The following is a 19206-nucleotide window of genomic DNA, read 5'->3' as shown; positions in this document are numbered from 1 at the left end:
CAGCAAGTGGGTTTTGCTAGAACTGTATAAAATTCTGGTTAGGCCACAGCTGGAGTACTGCGTGCAGTTCTAGTCACCGCATTGAAGGAAGGACGTGAATACGCTGGAGAGGGTACAGAGGAGATTTACGTAGATGTTGCCGGGAGTAGAGCAACTTTGCTATGAGGACAGATTGGATAGGATGGGTTTGTTTTCCTTGGAACAGAGGAGGCTGATGGGCGACAGCATTAAGGTGTATATAAAAAGGAGGGGCCTAGATATTGTTGATTAACAGGGTCTATTTCACATAGTGGAGTGGTCAACAACCAGGCTGCATAATTTAAAAGTAATTAGTGTAAGGGTTAAAGGGGATTTGAAGTGAACATTCTGCATGCAGATATTTGTGGGGGTCTCAAACTCACTGCCTGAAAGTGTGGTGCAGGCAGAAACCCTCACCACATTTAACAAGTTCTGAGATGTGCACATGAAATGCAATAAGGTGCAGGGGGACACACCTAAAACTGGACATTTGTTGGCCGGTGCAGATACGATGGGCTTAAATGACTCCTTCCATGCTGTAAACCTCTATGATTATATCATTATCGGTTAGGATTACTTTCATGATGCAAAACGTGGCAATCAGATAATTAATGGTGTTTCCAGTGAAGAAGTGTTCGTGCAAGCTGGGGCTCGAACTCAGGAAGCTGAGATGAAGCATCTTATGAGGCTGCTGTTTGGTGTACGGGGAGCGTTGTCTCGAACGGTGGCATTTTGCAGCCCAGTGAAGGGCGGTAAACCGCTGTTTGATGCTGCATTCTCCGCTTTCCGCCGGCAGCGGCTGATTGGAGAGTGTGGGAGCGGAAGTTTGGGCTTGTCCCGCCCTCACTCACTCTGGAGCTGGGGAAGAGCGATTATTCGATGGGTTCGTTTGTGGCTTTAATTTTCTGCTGTGAAGCGTGGTGGCGTGGCAGGATCCTTTAATAATCTCTCACAGCTGACCTGAATGCACGGAATGTGCAGCTTTGAGATATTGTTTCTCCAGCGTCAGGGCTGGAAACGGGAGGGAGTGAGAGACACTGTGTAGAATTTGAGTGTGAACAGAACTGCAGAGAGAAATCAAAAAATGGACCAGCATCGTGAGACACTGCACTCTGTTCATATTGAACCACTAATATGAATGATTTAATTTTATCTAATCATTAATTGAACACGTTTGCATAATGTTTCCGCCCAGTTTCGAACCGGGGATCTTTCGCGAGTGAGGCGAACGTGATAACCACTACACTACGGAAACGCTGTGCCAGTAACATTGTTGGGAATATAACCAGAGCTTTAACCTCAACAGCTGGACTACGCTTCTGGAGCTTGTGTCACGAGAATAGAATGACGGTGCTATATTTAGCAAGGTTGTGAGTGAGGCAGGAATTGATCCCGTGTTTTTCTGCCTTTATACATAGGAACAGGAGTGGCCATTCCTCAGCAAGTGGTTAGAATCTGGAATACACTGCTCTAAAGGGCGGGAATGTCAGACTCAATCTTATCTTTCAAAACGGAGTTGGATCAGTATCCGAATGAAAAAAAGTTGCACAGCTGTGGGTAAATGACAGGGGAGTTATACTTGTTGAGAGATGGCATGGGCTCGACGGGCTGCAACCATTCCCTTATTCTTTGATTCTATAAGTTAGTGGCACATTTAATAGTGTGCATGTCAGCAGAATATTGAAAGGGACATGGATTCAGTCGGCACAACGAGAGGCATCTGATTCAGAAGATTCGGGTGCACGAAAATTCGGGTTTAATGACTTTAAAAGCATAATTTTTATTTTGTGAAGATTCGGTCAGAGAAATGTTTGGGAAAAGAAGTTTTCCCTGAGAAGGGCTCAGCACTTCATCTTCTTTTTGGCTGTTAGGGCCACACTTCTTTTCGATGTTATTTTTCCAGAATGCATATTTTCTTTGCTGTTTCACAATAAGCAGTCCCTTGCACTACAGTCTATCTCACTGTTTCCAACGTCTCATGTACATGTTACCAGCAATGAACATTTTGAAGCAGACTTCTAAAGCACAGTGTCCAAAATGGTTTATGGATTCAGAGGTAAAGTGCAGAGCACAGCTAAGTTATTCAATTAAGGACTCTCCTTCAGTTAACATTTCTTTAGTTGTGCAAATGAAGATCATCAGTCAATAAATGATGTTTTCCCATGAAGGCAGGATAACATTTAAGGATTATGCATTTTCTAAGTAAAAGCCCATGTGATTCAGGGCGAAGTGGCAAATTGGATCCAAATTTGGCTCAGAGGCAGGAAGCAAAGGGTAATGTTTGATGGGTGTTTTTGTGACTGGAAGGATGTTTCCAGTGGGGTTCCACAGTTTTCAGTGCCAGATCCATTGCTTTTTATGCTATTTATCAATGAACTAAACTTGAATATAGGTGTTATGATTACGAAGTTTTCAGGTGTTATTAAAATAGGCAGTGTGATTGATAATGAAGAAGAAAGCTGGAGACTCCAGGAAGATATCAATCAACTGATCAGGGGGTAGAGCAGTGGCAAATGGAATTTAATCCAGAGATGTGAGAGATCGCGCATTTGTGGAGGGCTAACAAGGAAAGGGAATACACATCAACTGGTATGAAATTGAGAAGTGTAGAGGAACAAAGGTAACTGGGATTGCTTGTCCACAGATCCCTGAAGGTAGCTGGTCAGTTGGAAAAGTTGGTTAAGAAGTCATATGGAATGGTTGCATTTATTGGCAGAAGCAAAGAACAGAACAGCAAGTGGGTTTTGCTAGAACTGTATACAATTCTGGTTAGGCCACAGCTGGAGTACTGCGTGCAGTTCTAGTCACCGCATTGAAGGAAGGACGTGAATACGCTGGAGAGGGTACAGAGGAGATTTACGTAGATGTTGCCGGGAGTGGAGCAACTTTGCTCTGAGGACAGATTGGATAGGATGGGTTTGTTTTCCTTGGAACAGAGGAGGCTGATGGGCGACAGCATTAAGGTGTAAATAAAAAGGAGGGGCCTAGATATTGTTGATTAAAAGGGTCTATTTCACATAGTGGAGTGGTCAACAACCAGGCTGCATAATTTAAAAGAAATTAGTGTAAGGGTTAAAGGGGATTTGAAGTGAACATTCTGCATGCAGATGTTTGTGGGGGTCTCAAACTCACGGCCTGAAAGTGTGGTGCAGGCAGAAACCCTCACCACATTTAACAAGTTCTGAGATGTGCACATGAAATGCAATAAGGTGCAGGGACACACACCTAAAACTGGACATTTGTTGGCCGGTGCAGATACGATCGGCTTAAATGACTCCTTCCATGCTGTAAACCTCTATGATTATATAATTATCGGTAAGGATTACTTTCATGATGCAAAACGTGGCAATCAGATAATTAATGGTGTTTCCAGTGAAGAAGTGTTCGTGCAAGCTGGGGCTCGAAGTCAGGAAGCTGAGATGAAGCATCTTATGAGGCTGCTGTTCGGTGTACGGTGAGCGTTGTCTCGAACGGTGGCATTTTGCAGCCCAGTGAAGGGCGGTAAACCGCTGTTTGATGCTGCATTCTCCGCTTTCCGCCGGCAGCCGCTGATTGGAGAGTGTGCGAGCGGAAGTTTGGGCTTGTCCCGCCCTCACTCACTCTGGAGCTGGGGAAGAGCGATTATTCGATGGGTTTGTTTGTGGCTTTAATTTTCTGTTGTGAAGCGTGGTGGCGTGGCAGGATCCTTTAATAATCTCTCACAGCTGACCTGAATGCACGGAATGTGCAGCTTTGAGATATTGTTTCTCCAGCGTCACGGCTGGAAACGGGAGGGAGTGAGAGACACTGTGTAGAATTTGAGTGTGAACAGAACTGTAGAGAGAAATCAGAAAATGGACCAGCATCGTGAGACACTGCACTCTGTTAATATTGAACCAATAATATGAATGATTTAATTTTATCTCATCATTAATTGAACACGTTTGCATAATGTTTCCGCCCGGTTTCAAACCGGGGACCTTTCGCGTGTGAGGCGAACGTAATAACCACTACACTACGGAAACGCTGTGCCAGTAACGTTGTTGGGAACATAACCAGAGCTTTAACCTCAACAGCTGGACTACACTTCTGGAGCTTGTGTCACGAGAATAGAATGACGGTGCTGTATTTCGCAAGGTTGTGAGTGAGGCAGGAATTGATCCCGTGTTTCTCTGCCTTTATACATAGGAACAGGAGTGGCCATTCCTGAGCAAGTGGTTAGAATCTGGAATACACTGCTCTAAAGGGCGGTGGAGTAAGACTCAATCTTATCTTTCAAAACGGAGTTGGATAAGTATCCGAATGAAAAAAATTGCACAGCTGTGGATAAATGACAGGGGAGTGAGACTTGTTGAGAGTTGGCATGGGCTCGACGGGCTGCATCCATTCCCTTATTCTTTGATTCTATAAGTTAGTGGCACATTTAATACTGTTCATGTCAGCAGAATATTGAAAGGCACATCGATTCAGTCGGCACAACGAGAGGCATCTGATTCAGAAGATTCGGATGCACGACAATTCGGGTTTAATGACTTTAAAAGCATCATTTTTGTTTTGTGAAGATTCGGTCAGTGAAATGTTAGGGAAAATAATTTTTTGCTGAAAAGGGCTCAGCACTTCATCTTCTTTTTGGCTGCTTGGGTCACACTTCTTTTCGATGGTATTCTTCCAGAATGTATATTTTCTTTGCTGTTTCACAATAACTAGTCCCTTGCACTACAGTCTATCTCACTGTTTCCAACGTCTCATGTACATGTTACAAGCAATGAACATTTTGAAGCAGACTTCTAAAGCACAGTGTCCAAAATGGTTCATGGCTTCAGAGGTAAAGTGCAGAGCACAGATAAGTTATTCAATTGAGGACTCTCCTTCAGTTAACATTTCTTTAGTTGTGCAAATGAAGATCATCAGTCAATTAATGATGTTTTCCCATGAAGGCAGGATAACATTTAATGATTATGCATTTTCTAAGTAAAAGCCCATGTGATTCAGGGCGAAGTGGCATATTAGATCCAAATTTGGGTGTTTTTGTGACTGGAAGGATGTTTCCAGTGGGGTTCCGCAGTTTTCAGTGCCAGATCCATTGCTTTTTATGGTATTTATCAATGATCTAAACTTGAATATAGGTGTTATGATTACGAAGTTTTCAGGTGTTATTAAAATAGGCAGTGTGGTTGATAATGAAGAAGAAAGCTGGAGACTCCAGGAAGATATCAATCAACTGATAAGGAGGTAGAGCAGTGGCAAATGGAATTTAATCCAGAGATGTGAGAGATCGCGCATTTGTGGAGGGCTAACAAGGAAAGGGAATACACATCAACTGGTATGACATTGAGAAGTGTAGAGGAACAAAGGTAACTGGGATTGCTTGTCCACACATCCCTGAAGGTAGCTGGCCTGTTGGAAAAGTTGGTTAAGAAGTCATATGGAATGGTTGCATTTATTGGCAGAAGCAAGGAACAGAACAGCAAGTGGGTTATGCTAGAACTGTATAAAATTCTGGTTAGGCCACAGCTGGAGTACTGCGTGCAGTTCTAGTCACCGCATTGAAGAAAGGACGTGAATACGCTGGAGAGGGTACAGAGGAGATTTACGTACATGTTGCCGGGAGTGGAGCAACTTTGCTATGAGGACAGATTGGATAGGATAGGTTTGTTTTCCTTGGAACAGAGGAGGCTGATGGGCGACAGCATTGAGGTGTATAAAAATAGGAGGGGCCTAGATATTGTTGATTAAAAGTGTCTATTTCACATAGTGGAGTGGTCAACAACCAGGCTGCATAATTTAAAAGTAATTAGTGTTAGGGTTAAAGGGGATTTGAAGTGAACATTCTGCATGCAGATGTTTGTGGGGGTCTCAAACTCACTGCCTGAAAGTGTGGTGCAGGCAGAAACCCTCACCACATTTAACAAGTTCTTAGATGTGCACATGAAATGCAATAAGGTACAGAGGTACACACCTAAAACTGAGCATTTGTTGGCCGGTGCAGATACGATGGGCTTAAATGACTGCTTCCATGCTGTAAACCTCGATGATTATATAATTATCGGTTAGGATTACTTTCATGACGCAAAACGTGGCAATCAGATAATTAATGGTGTTTCCAGTGAAGAAGTGTTCGTGCAAGCTGGGGCTCGAAATCAGGAAGCTGAAATGAAGCATCTTTTCAGGCTGCTGTTTGGTGTACGGGGAGCGTTGTCTCGAACGGTGGCATTTTGCAGCCCAGTGAAGGGCGGTAAACCGCTGTTTGATGCTGCATTCTCCGCTTTCCGCCGGCAGCGGCTGATTGGAGAGTGTGGGAGCGGAGGTTAGGGCTTGTCCCGCCCTCACTCACTCTGGAGCTGGGGAAGAGCGATGAGTCGATGAGTTTGCTTGTCGCTTTAATTTTCTGTTGTGAAGCGTGGTGGCGTGGCAGGATCCTTTAATAATCTCTCACAGCTGACCTGAATGCACGGAATGTGCAGCTTTGAGATATGGTTTCTCCAGCGTCAGGGCTGGAAACGGGAGGGAGTGAGAGACACTGTGTCGAATTTGAGTGTGGACAGAACTGCAGAGAGAAATCAGCAAATGGAACAACATCGTGAGACACTGCACTCTGTTAATATTGAACCACCAATATGAATGATTTAATTTTATCTTATCATTAATTGAACACGTTTGCATAATGTTTCCGCCCGGTTTCGAAACGGGGACCTTTCGCGTGTGAGGCGAACATGATAACCACTACACTATGGAAACGCTGTGCCAGCAACGTTGTTGGGAACATAACCAGAGCTTTAACCTCAACAGCTGGACTACACTTCTGGAGCTTGTGTCACGAGAATAGAATGACGGTGCTATATTTCGCAAGGTTGTGAGTGAGGCAGGAATTGATCCCGTGTTTCTCTGCCTTTATACATAGGAACAGGAGTGGCCATTCCTCAGCAAGTGTTTAGAATCTGGAATACACTGCTCTAAAGGGCGGTGGAGTCAGACTCAATCTTATCTTTCAAAACGGAGTTGGATAAGTATCCGAATGAAAAAAATTGCACAGCTGTGGGAAAATGACAGGGGAGTGAGACTTGTTGAGAGTTGGCATGGGCTCGACGGGCTGCAACCATTACCTTATTCTTTGATTCTATAAGTTAGTGGCACATTTAATAGTGTGCATGTCAGCAGAATATTGAAAGGCACATGGATTCAGTCGGCACAACGAGAGGCATCTGATTCAGAAGATTCGGGTGCACGACAATTCGGGTTTAATGACTTTAAAAGCATCATTTTTGTTTTGTGAAGTTTCGGTCAGAGAAATGTTTGGGCAAAGATTCTTTTGCTGAAAAGGGCTCAGCACTTCATCTTCTTTTTGGCTGTTAGGGCCACACTTCTTTTCGATGGTATTCTTCCAGAATGTATATTTTCTTTGCTGTTTCACAATAACCAGTCCCTTGCACTACAGTCTATCTCACTGTTTCCAACGTCCCATGTACATGTTACCAGCAAGGAACATTTTGAAGCAGATTCTAAAGCACAGTGTCCAAAATGGTTTATGGATTCAGAGGTAAAGTGCAGAGCACAGATAAGTTATTCAATTAAGGACTCTCCTTCAGTTAACATTTCTTTAGTTGTGCAAATGAAGATCATCAGTCAGTTAATGATGTTTTCCCATGAAGGCAGGATAACATTTAATGATTATGCATTTTCTAAGTAAAAGCCCATGTGATTCAGGGCACAGTGGCAAATTGGATCCAAATTTGGCTCAGAGGCAGGAAGCAAACGGTAATGTTTGATGGGTGTTTTTGTGACTGGAAGGATGTTTCTAGTGGGGTTCCACAGTTTTTAGTGCCAGATCCATTGCTTTTTATGGTATTTATCAATGATCTAAACTTGAATATCGGTGTTATGATTACGAAGTTTTCAGGTGTTATTAAAATAGGCAGTGTGGTTGATAATGAAGAAGAAAGCTGGAGACTCCAGGAAGATATCAATCAACTGATAAGGGGGTAGATCAGTGGCAAATGGAATTTAATCCAGAGATGTGAGAGATCGCTCATTTGTGGAGGGCTAACAAGGAAAGGGAATACACATCAACTGATATGACATTGAGAAGTGTAGAGGAACAAAGGCAACTGGGATTGCTTGTCCACAGATCCCTGAAGGTAGCTGGCGAGTTGGAAAAGTTGGTTAAGAAGTGTGCATGTCAGCAGAATATTGAAAGGGACATGGATTCAGTCGGCACAACGAGAGGCATCTGATTCAGAAGATACGGGTGCACGAAAATTCCGGTTTAATGACTTTAAAAGCATCATTTTTGTTTTGTGAAGATTCGGTCAGAGAAATGTTTGGGAAAATAATTTTTTGCTGAAAAGGACTCAGCACTTCATCTTCTTTTTGGCTGTTAGGGTCACACTTCTTTTCGATAGTATTCTTCCAGAATGTATATTTTCTTTGCTGTTTCACAATAAACAGTCCCTTGCACTACAGTCTATCTCACTGTTTCCAAAGTCCCATGTACATGTTACCAGCAATGAACATTTTGAAGCAGACAGAAACCCTCACCACATTTAACAAGTTCTTAGATGTGCACATGAAATGCAATAAGGTGCAGGGCATTTGTTGGCCGGTGCAGATACGATGGGCTTAAATGACTCCTTCCATGCTGTAAACCTCTATGATTATATAATTATCGGTTAGGATTACTTTCATGATGCAAAACGTGGCAATCAGATAATTAATGGTGTTTCCAGTGAAGAAGTGTTCGTGCAAGCTGGGGCTCGAACTCAGGTAGCTGAGATGAAGCATCTTATGAGGCTGCTGTTCGGTGTCCGGGTAGCGTTGTCTCGAACGGTGGCATTTTGCAGCCCAGTGAAGGGCGGTAAACCGCTGTTTGATACTGCATTCTCCGCTTTCCGCCGGCAGCGGCTGATTGGAGAGTGTGGGAGCGGAAGTTAGGGCTTGTCCCGCCCTCACTCACTCTGGAGCTGGGGAAGAGCGATTAGTCGATGGGTTTGTTTGTGGCTTTAATTTTCTGGTGTGAAGCGTGGTGGCGTGGCAGGATCCTTTAATAATCTCTCACAGCTGACCTGAATGCACGGAATGTGCAGCTTTGAGATATGGTTTCTCCAGCGTCAGGGCTGGAAACGGGAGGGAGTGAGAGACACTGTGTAGAATTTGAGTGTGAACAGAACTGTGGAGAGAAATCATCAAATGGAACAGCATCGTGAGACACTGCACTCTGTTAATATTGAACCACTAATATGAATGATTTAATTTTATCGAATCAGTAATTGAACACTTTTGCATAATGTTTCCACCCGGTTTCGAACCGGGGACCTTTCGCGTGTGAGGCGAACGTGATAACCACTACACTACGGAAACGCTGCGGCAGTAACATTGTTGGGAACATAACCAGAGCTTTAACCTCAACAGCTGGACTACACTTCTGTAGCTTGTGTCACGAGAATAGAATAACGGTGCGATATTTAGCAAGGTTGTGAGTGTGGCAGGAATTGATCACGTGTTTCTCTGCCTTTATACATAGGAACAGGAGTGGCCATTCCTCAGCAAGTGGTTAGAATCTGGAATACACTGCTCTAAAGGGCGGTGGAGTCAGACTCAATCTTATCTTTTAAAACGGAGTTGGATAAGTATCCGAATGCAAAAAATTGCACAGCTGTGGGTAAATGACAGGGGAGTGAGACTTGTTGAGAGTTGGCATGGGCTCGACGGGCTGCACCCATTCCGTTATTCTTTGATTGTATACGTTCGTGGCACATTTAATAGTGTGCATGTCAGCAGAATATTGAAAGGGACATGGATTCAGTAGGCACAACGAGAGGCATCTGATTCAGAAGATTCGGTTGCACGAAAATTCGGGTTTAATGACTTTAAAAGCATCATTTTTGTTTTGTGAAGATTCGGTCAGAGAAATGTTTGGGAAAAGAATTTTTTGCTGAAAAGGACTCAGCACTTCATCTTCTTTTTGGCTGTTCGGGTCACACTTCTTTTGGATGGTATTCTTCCAGAATGTATATTTTCTTTGCTGTTTCACAATAATCAGTCCCTTGCACTACAGTCTATCTCACTGTTTCCAACTTCCCATGTACATGTTACCAGCAATGAACATTTTGAAGCAGGCAGAAACCCTCACCACATTTAACAAGTTCTTAGACGTGCACATGAAATGCAATAAGGTGCAGGGGTGCTCACCTAAAACTTGGCATTTGTTGCCCGGTGCAGATACGATGGGCTTAAATGACTCCTTCCATGCTGTAAACCTCTATGATTATATAATTATCGGTTAGGATTACTTTCATAATGCAAAACGTGGCAATCAGATAATTAATGGTGTTTCCAGTGAAGAAGTGTTCATGCAAATTGGGGCTCGAACTCAGGAAGCTGAGATGAAGCATCTTATGAGGCTGCTGTTCGGTGTACGGGGAGCGTTGTCTCGAACGGTGGCATTTTGCAGCCCAGTGAAGGGCGGTAAACCGCTGTTTGATGCTGCATTCTCCGCTTTCCGCCGGCAGCGGCTGATTGGAGAGTGTGGGAGCGGAAGTTAGGGCTTGTCCCGCCCTCACTCACTCTGGAGCTGGGGAAGAGCGATTAGTCGATGGGTTTGTTTGTGGCTTTAATTTTCTGTTGTGAAGCGTGGTGGCGTGGCAGCATCCTTTAATAATCTCTCACAGCTGACCTGAATGCACGGAATGTGCAGCTTTGAGATATGGTTTCTCCAGCGTCAGGGCTGGAAACGGGAGGGAGTGAGAGACACTGTGTAGAATTTGAGTGTGAACAGAACTGCAGAGAGAAATCAGCAAATGGAACAGCATCGTGAGACACTGCACTCTGTTAATATTGAACCACGAATATGAATGATTTAATTTTATCTAATCATTAATTGAACACGTTTGCATAATGTTTCCGCCCGGTTTCGAACCGGGGACCTTTCGCGTGTTAGGCGAACGTGATAACCACTACACTACGGAAACGCTGTTGCATTAACATTGTTGGGAACATAACCAGAGCTTTAACCTCAACAGCTGGACTACACTTCTGGAGCTTGTGTCACGAGAATCGAATAACGGTGCTACATTTAGCAAGGTTGTGAGTGTGGCAGGAATTGATCCCGTGTTTCTCTGCCTTTATACATAGGAACAGGAGTGGCCATTCCTCAGCAAGTGGTTAGAATCTGGAATACACTTCTCTAAAGGGCGGTGGAGTCAGACTCAATCTTATCTTTCAAAACGGAGTTGGATCAGTATCCGAATGAAAAAAATTGCACAGCTGTGTGTAAATGACAGGGGCGTGAGATTTGTTGAGAGTTGGCATGGGCTCGACGGGCTGCATCCATTCCCTTATGCTTTGATTCTATAAGTTAGTGGCACATTTAATAGTGTGCATGTCAGCAGAATATTGAAAGGGACATGGATTCAGTCGGCACAACGAGAGGCATCTGATTCAGAAGATTCGGGTGCACGAAAATTCGGGTTTAATGACTTTAAAAGCATCATTTTTCTTTTGTGAAGATTCGGTCAGAGAAATGTTTGAAAAAGAATTTTTTGCTTAAAGGGGCTCAGCACTTCATTTTCTTTTTGGCTGTTAGGGCCACACTTCTTTTCGATGGTATTCTTCCAGAATGTATATTTTCTTTGCTGTTTCACAATAACCAGTCCCTTGCACTGCAGTCTATCTCACTGTTTCCAACGTCTCATGTACATGTTACCAGCAATGAACATTTTGAAGCAGACTTCTAAAGCACAGTGTCCAAAATGGTTTATGGATTCAGAGGTAAAGTGCAGAGCACAGATAAGTTATTCAATTAAGGATTCTCCTTCAGTTAACATTTCTTTAGTTGTGCAAATGAAGATCATCAGTCAATTAATGATGTTTTCCCATGAAGGCAGTATAACATTTAATGATTATGCATTTTCTAAGTAAAAGCCCATGTGATTCAGGGCGAAGTGGCAAATTGGATGAAAATTTGGCTCAGAGGCAGGAAGCAAAGGGTAATGTTTGATGGGTGTTTTTGTGACTGGAAGGATGTTTCCAGTGTGGTTCCGCAGTTTTCAGTGCCAGATCCATTGCTTTTTATGGTATTTATCAATGATCTAAACTTGAATATAAGTATTATGATTACGAAGTTTTCAGGTGTTATTAAAATAGGCAGTGTGGTTGATAATGAAGAAGAAAGCTGGAGACTCCAGGAAGATATCAATCAACTGATAAGGGGGTAGTGCAGTGGCAAATTGAATTTAATCCAGAGATGTGAGAGATCGCGCATTTGTGGAGGGCTAACAACGAAAGGGAATACACATCAACTGGTATGACATTGAGAAGTGTAGAGGAACAAAGGTAACTGGGATTGCTTGTCCACAGATCCCTGAAAGTAGCTGACCAGTTGGAAAAGTTGATTAAGAAGTCATATGGAATGATTGCATTTATTGGCAGAAGCAAGGAACAGAGCAGCAAGTGGGTTGTGCTAGAACTGTATAAAATTCTGGTTAGGCCACAGCTGGAGTACTGCGTGCAGTTCTGGTCACCGCATTGAAGGAAGAACGTGAATACGCTGGAGAGGGTACAGAGGAGATTTACGTAGATGTTGCCGGGAGTGGAGCAACATTGCTATGAGGACAGATTGGATAGGATGGGTTTGTTTTCCTTGGAACAGAGGAGGCTGATGGGTGACCGCATTGAGGTGTATAAAAATAGGAAAGGCCTAGATATTGTTGATTAAAAGGGTCTATTTCACATAGTGGAGTGGTCAACAACCAGGCTGCATAATTTAAAAGTAATTAGTGTAAGGGTTAAAGAGGATTTGAATTGAACATTCTGCATGCAGATGTTTGTGGGGGTTTCAAACTCACTGCCTGAAAGTGTGGTGCAGGCAGAAACCCTCACCACATTTAACAAGTTCTTAGATGTGCACATGAAATGCAATAAGGTGCAGGGGGACACACCTAAAACTGGGCATTTTTTGGCCGGTGCAGATACGTTGGGCGTAAATGACTCCTTCCATGCTGTAAACCTCTATGATTATATAATTATCGGTTAGGATTACTTTCATGATGCAAAACGTGGCAATCAGATAATTAATGCTGTTTCCAGTGAAGAAGTGTTCGTGCAAGCTGGGGCTCGAACTCAGGAAGCTGAGATGAAGCATCTTATGAGGCTGCTGTTCGGAGCACGGGGAGCGTTGTCTGGAACGGTGGCATTTTGCAGCCCAGTGAAGGGCGGTAAACCGCTGTTTGATGCTGCATTCTCCGCTTTCCGCCGGCAGCGGCTGATTGGAGAGTGTGGGAGCGGAAGTTAGGGCTTGTCCCGCCCTCACTCACTCTGGAGCTGAGGAAGAGCGATTAGTCGATGGGTTTGTTTGTGGCTTTAATTTTCTGTTGTGAAGCGTGGTGGCGTGGCAGGATCCTTCAATAATCTCTCACAGCTGACCTGAATGCACGGAATGTGCAGCTTTGAGATATGGTTTCTCCAGCGTCAGGGCTGGAAGCGGGAGGGAGTGAGAGACACTGTGTAGAATTTGAGTGTGAACAGAACTGTAGAGAGAAATCAGCAAATGGAACAGCATCGTGAGACACTGCACTCTGTTAACATTGAACCACCAATATGAATGATTTAATTTTATCTTATCATTAATTGAACACGTTTGCATAATTATTTCCGCCCGGTTTTGAACCGGGGACCTTTCGCGTGTTAGGCGAACGTGATAACCACTACACTACGGAAACACTGGTGCAATAACATCGTTGGGAACATAACCAGAGCTTTAACCTCAACAGCTGGACTACACTTCTGGAGCTTGTGTCACGAGAATCGAATAACGGTGCGATATTGCAAGGTTGTGAGTGTGGCAGGAATTGATCCCGTGTTTCTCTGCCTTTATACATAGGAACAGGAGTGGCCATTCCTCAGCAAGTGGTTAGAATCTGGAATACACTTCTCTAAAGGGCGGTGGAGTCAGACTCAATCTTATCTTTCAAAACGGAGTTGGATAAGTATCCGAATGAAAAAAATTGCACAGCTGTGGGTAAATGACAGGGGAGTGAGACTTGTTGAGAGTTGGCATGGGCTCGACGGGCTGCATCCATTCCGTTATTCTTTGATTCTATAAGTTAGTGGCACATTTAATAGTGTGCATGTCAGCAGAATATTGAAAGGGACATGGATTCAGTCGACACAACGAGAGGCATCTGATTCAGAAGATTCGGGTGCACGAAAATTCGGGTTTAATGACTTTAAAAGCATCATTTTTCTTTTATGAAGATTCGGTCAGAGAAATGTTTGAAAAATAATTTTTTGCTGAAAAGGGCTCAGCACTTTATCTTCTTTTTGGCTGTTAGGGTCACACTTCTTTTCGATGGTATTCTTCCAGAATGTATATTTTCTTTGCTGTTTCACAATAACCAGTCCCTTGCACTACAGTCTATCTCACTGTTTCCAACGTCCCATGTACATGTTACCAGCAAGGAACATTTTGAAGCAGACTTCTAAAGCACACTGTCCAAAATGGTTTATGGATTCAGAGGTAAAGTGCAGAGCACAGATAAGTTATTCAATTAAGGACTCTCCTTCAGTTAACATTTCTTTAGTTGTGCAAATGAAGATCATCAGTCAATTAATGATGTTTTCCCATGAAGGCAGGATAACATTTAATGATTATGCATTTTCTAAGTAAATGCCCATGTGATTCAGGGCGAAGTGGCATATTGGATCCAAATTTGGCTCACAGGCAGGAAGCAAAGGGTAATGTTTGATGGGTGTTTTTGTGACTGGAAGGATTATTCCAGTGGGGTTCTGCAGTTTTCAGTGCCAGATCCATTGCTTTTTATGGTATTTATCAATGATCTAAACTTGAATATAGGTGTTATGATTACGAAGTTTTCAGGTGTTATTAAAATAGGCAGTGGGTTGATAATGAAGAAGAAAGCTGGAGACTCCAGGAAGATATCAATCAACAGATAAGAGGGTAGAGCAGTGGCAAATTGAATTTAATCCAGAGATGTGAGAGATCACGCATTTGTGGAGGGCTAACAAGGAAAGGGAATACAATTCAACTGGTATGACATTGAGAAGTGTAGAGGAACAAAGATAACTGGGATTGCTTGTCCACAGAACCCTGAAGGTAGCTGGCCAGTTGGAAAAGTTGGTTAAGAAGTCATATGGAATGGTTGCATTTATTGGCAGAAGCAAGGAACAGAACAGCAAGTGGGTTATGCTAGAACTGTATAAAATTCTGGTTAGGCCACAGCTGGAGTACTGCGTGCAGTTCTGGTCGCCGCATTGAAGGAAGAACGTGAATACGCTGGAGAGGGTACAGAGGAGATTTACGTAGATGTTGCCGGGAGTGGAGCAACATTGCTATGAGGACAGATTGGACAGGATGGGTTTGTTTTCCTTGGAACACAGGAGGCTGATGGGCGACAGCATTGAGATGTATAAAAATAGGAGGGGCCTAGATATTGTTGATTAAAAGGGTCTATTTCACATAGTGGAGTGGTCAACAACCAGGCTGCATAATTTCAAAGTAATTAGTGTAAGGGTTAAAGGGGATTTGAAGTGAACATTCTGCAAGCAGATGTTTGTGGGGGTCTCAAACTCACTGCCTGAAAGTGTGGTGCAGGCAGAAACCCTCACCACATTTAACAAGTTCTTAGATGTGCACATTAAATGCAATAAGATGAATGGGTACTCACCTAAAACTGGGCATTTGTTGGCCGGTGCAGATACGATGGGCTTAAATGACTCCTTCCATGCTGTAAACATCTATGATTATATAATTATCGGTTAGGATTACTTTCATGATGCAAAACGTGGCAATCAGATAATTAATGGTGTTTCCAGTGAAGAAGTGTTCCTGCAAGCTGGGGCTCGAACTCAGGAAGTTGAGATGAAGCATCTTATGAGGCTGCTGTTTGGTGTACGGGGAGTGTTTTCTCGGACGGTGGCATTTTGCAGCCCAGTGAAGGGTGGTAAACCGCTGTTTGATGTTGCATTCTCCGCTCTCCACCGGCAGCCACTGATTGGAGAGTGTGGGAGCGGAAGTTAGGGCTTGTCCCGCCCTCACTCACTCTGGAGCTGGGGAAGAGCGATTAGTCGATGGGTTTGTTTGTGGCTTTAATTTTCTGTTGTGAAGCGTGGTGGCGTGGCAGGATCCTTTAATAATCTGTCACAGCTGACCTGAATGCACGGAATGTGCAGCTTTGAGATATGGTTTCTCCAGCGTCAGGGCTGGAAACGGGAGGGAGCGAGAGACACTGTGCAGAAGTTGAGTGTGTACAGAACTGCAGAGAGAAATTAGCAAATGGAACAGCATCGTGAGACACTGCACTCTGTTATTATTGAACCACTAATATGAATGATTTAATTTTATCTAATCATAAATTGAACACGTTTGCATAATGTTTCCGCCCGGTTTCGAACCGGGGACCTTTCACGTGTGAGGCGAACGTGATAACCACTACACTACGGAAACGCTGTGGCAGTAACACCGTGGGGAACATAACCAGAGCTTTAACCTCAACAGCTGGACTACACTTTTGGAGCTTGTGTCACGATAATAGAATGACGGTGCTATATTTAGCAAGGTTGTGAGTGTGGCAGGAATTGATCGCGTGTTTCTCTGCCTTTATACATGGGAACAGGAGTGGCCATTCCTCAGCAAGTGGTTAGAATCTTGAATACACTGCTCTAAAGGGCGGTGGAGTCAGACTCAATCTTATCTTTCAAACCGAGTTGGATAAGTATCCTAATGAAAGAAATTGCACAGCTTTGGGTAAATGACAGGGGAGTGAGACTTGTTGAGAGTTGGCATGGGCTCGACGGGCTGCAACCATTCCCTTATTCTTTGATTCTATAAGTTGTGGCACATTTGATAGTGTGCATGTCAGCAGCATATTGAAAGGGACATGGATTCAGTCGGCACAACGAGAGGCATCTGATTCAGAAGATTCGGGTGCACGAAAATTCGGGTTTAATGACTTTAAAAGCATAATTTTTGTTTTGTGAAGATTCGGTCAGAGAAATGTTTGGGAAAAGCATTTTTTGCTGAAAAGGGCTCAGCCCTTCATCTTCTTTTTGGCTGTTAGGGCCACACTTCTTTTCGATGGTATTCTTCCAGATTGTATATTTTCTTTGCTGTTTCACAATAACTAGTCCCTTGCACTACAGTCTATCTCATTGTTTCCAACGTCCCATGTACATGTTACCAGCAAGGAACATTTTGAAACAGACTTCTAAAGCACAGTGTCCAAAATGGTTTATGGATTCAGAGGTAAAGTGCAGAGCACAGATAACTTATTCAATTAAGGACTCTCCTTCAGTTAACATTTCTTTAGTTGTGCAAATGAAGATCATCAGTCAATTAATGATGTTTTCCCATGAAGGCAGGATAACATTTAATGATTATGCATTTTCTAAGTAAAAGCCCATGTGATTCAGGGCGAAGTGGCAAATTGGATCCAAATTTGGCTCAGAGGCAGGAAGCAAAGGCTAATGTTTGATGGGTGTTTTTGTGACTGGAAGGATGTTTCCAGTGGGGTTCCACAGTTTTCAGTGCCAGATCCATTGCTTTTTATGGTATTTATCAATGATCTAAACTTGAATATAGGTGTTATGATTCCGAAGTTTTCAGGTGTTATTAAAATAGGCAGTGTGGTTGATAATGAAGAAGAAAGCTGGAGACTCCAGGAAGATAACAATCAACTGATAAGGTGGTAGAGCAGTGGAAAATGAGAGATCGCGCATTTGTGGAGGGCTAACAAGGAAAGGGAATACACATCAACTGGTATGACATTGAGAAGTGTAGAGGAACAAAGGTAACTGGGATTGCTTGTTATCAGATCCCTGAAGGTAGCTGACCAGTTGGTAAAGTTGATTAAGAATTCATATGGAATGGTAGCATTTATTGGCAGAAGCAAGGAAGAGTACAGCAAGTGGGTTATGCTAGAACTGTATAAAATTCTGGTTAGGCCTCAGCTGGAGTACTGCGTGCAGTTCTGTTCACCGCATTGATGGAAGAACGTGAATACGCTGGAGAGGGTACAGAGGAGATTTACGTAGATGTTGCTGGGAGTGGAGCAACTTTGCTATGAGGACAGATTGGATAGGATGGGTTTGTTTTCCTTGGAACAGAGGAGGCTGATGGGCGACAGCATTGAGGTGTATAAAAATAGGAGGGGCCTAGATATTGTTGATTAAAATGGTCTATTTCACATAGTGGAGTGGTCAACAACCAGGCTGCATAATTTAAAAGTAATTAGTGTATGGGTTAAAGGGGATTTGAAGTGAACATTCTGCATGCAGATGTTTGTGGGGGTCTCAAACTCACTGCCTGAAAGTGTGGTGCAGGCAGAAACCCTCACCACATTTAACCAGTTCTTAGATGTGCACATGAAATGCAATAAGGTGCAGGGGTACACACCTAAAACTGGGCATTTGTTGGCCGGTGCAGATACGATGGGCTTAAATGACTCCTTCCATGCTGTAAACCTCTATGATTATATAATTATCGGTTAGGATTACTTTCATGATGCAAAAAGTGGCAATCAGATAATTAATGGCGTTTCCAGTGAAGAAGTGTTCGTGCAAGCTGGGGCTCGAACTCAGGAAGCTGAGATCAAGCATCTTGTGAGGCTGCTGTTCGGAGCAGTTGGAGCGTTCTCTCGAACGCTGGCATTTTGCAGCCCAGTGAAGAGCGGTAAAGCGCTGTTTGATGCTGCATTCTCCGCTTTCCGCCGGCAGCGGCTGATTGGAGAGTGTGGGAGCGGAAGTTAGGGCTTGTCCCGCCCTCACTCACTCTGGAGCTGGGAAAGAGCGATTAGTCGATGGGTTTGTTTGTGGCTTTAATTTTCTGTTGTGAAGCGTGGTGGCGTGGCAGGATCCTTTAATAATCTCTCACAGCTGACCTGAATGCACGGAATGTGCAGCTTTGAGATATGGTTTCTCCAGCGTCAGGGCTGGAAACGGGAGGGAGTGAGAGACACTGTGCCGAATTTGAGTGTGAACAGAACTGCAGAGAGAAATCAGCAAATGGAACATCATCGTGAGACACTGCACTCTGTTAACATTGAACCACTAATATGAATGATTTAATTTTATCTTATCATTAATTGAACAGGTTTGCATAATGTTCCCGCCCGGTTTCGGAATGGGGACTTTTCGCGTGTGAGGCGAACGTGATAACCACTACACTACGGAAAAGCTGTGGAAGTAACATTGTTGGGAACA

General features: G+C 43.5%; 7 non-coding genes across 7 annotated transcripts; all 7 read right to left on the bottom strand.

Moving 5' to 3' along the window:
• Window positions 1-1200: 1200 nt before the first annotated feature.
• Window positions 1201-1273, bottom strand: trnav-cac (transfer RNA valine (anticodon CAC)). The gene has a single exon. It is a non-coding gene; the product is annotated as a tRNA-Val (tRNA).
• A 2676-nt stretch (window positions 1274-3949) lies between these two features.
• Window positions 3950-4022, bottom strand: trnav-cac (transfer RNA valine (anticodon CAC)). The gene has a single exon. It is a non-coding gene; the product is annotated as a tRNA-Val (tRNA).
• A 2640-nt stretch (window positions 4023-6662) lies between these two features.
• Window positions 6663-6735, bottom strand: trnav-cac (transfer RNA valine (anticodon CAC)). Its single transcript has one exon. It is a non-coding gene; the product is annotated as a tRNA-Val (tRNA).
• A 2543-nt stretch (window positions 6736-9278) lies between these two features.
• trnav-cac (transfer RNA valine (anticodon CAC)) lies at window positions 9279-9351 on the bottom strand. Its single transcript has one exon. It is a non-coding gene; the product is annotated as a tRNA-Val (tRNA).
• A 1537-nt stretch (window positions 9352-10888) lies between these two features.
• trnav-aac (transfer RNA valine (anticodon AAC)) lies at window positions 10889-10961 on the bottom strand. The gene has a single exon. It is a non-coding gene; the product is annotated as a tRNA-Val (tRNA).
• Window positions 10962-13636: 2675 nt separating this feature from the next.
• Window positions 13637-13709, bottom strand: trnav-aac (transfer RNA valine (anticodon AAC)). Its single transcript has one exon. It is a non-coding gene; the product is annotated as a tRNA-Val (tRNA).
• A 2671-nt stretch (window positions 13710-16380) lies between these two features.
• Window positions 16381-16453, bottom strand: trnav-cac (transfer RNA valine (anticodon CAC)). Its single transcript has one exon. It is a non-coding gene; the product is annotated as a tRNA-Val (tRNA).
• Window positions 16454-19206: the final 2753 nt, after the last annotated feature.

The sequence above is a fragment of the Pristiophorus japonicus genome, chromosome 3, assembly GCF_044704955.1.
Source record: "Pristiophorus japonicus isolate sPriJap1 chromosome 3, sPriJap1.hap1, whole genome shotgun sequence".
Classification (NCBI taxonomy): Eukaryota; Metazoa; Chordata; class Chondrichthyes; family Pristiophoridae; genus Pristiophorus; species Pristiophorus japonicus.
Note: the sequence above shows the minus strand (reverse complement) of the source record. Positions and strands in the feature narration are given on the sequence as shown.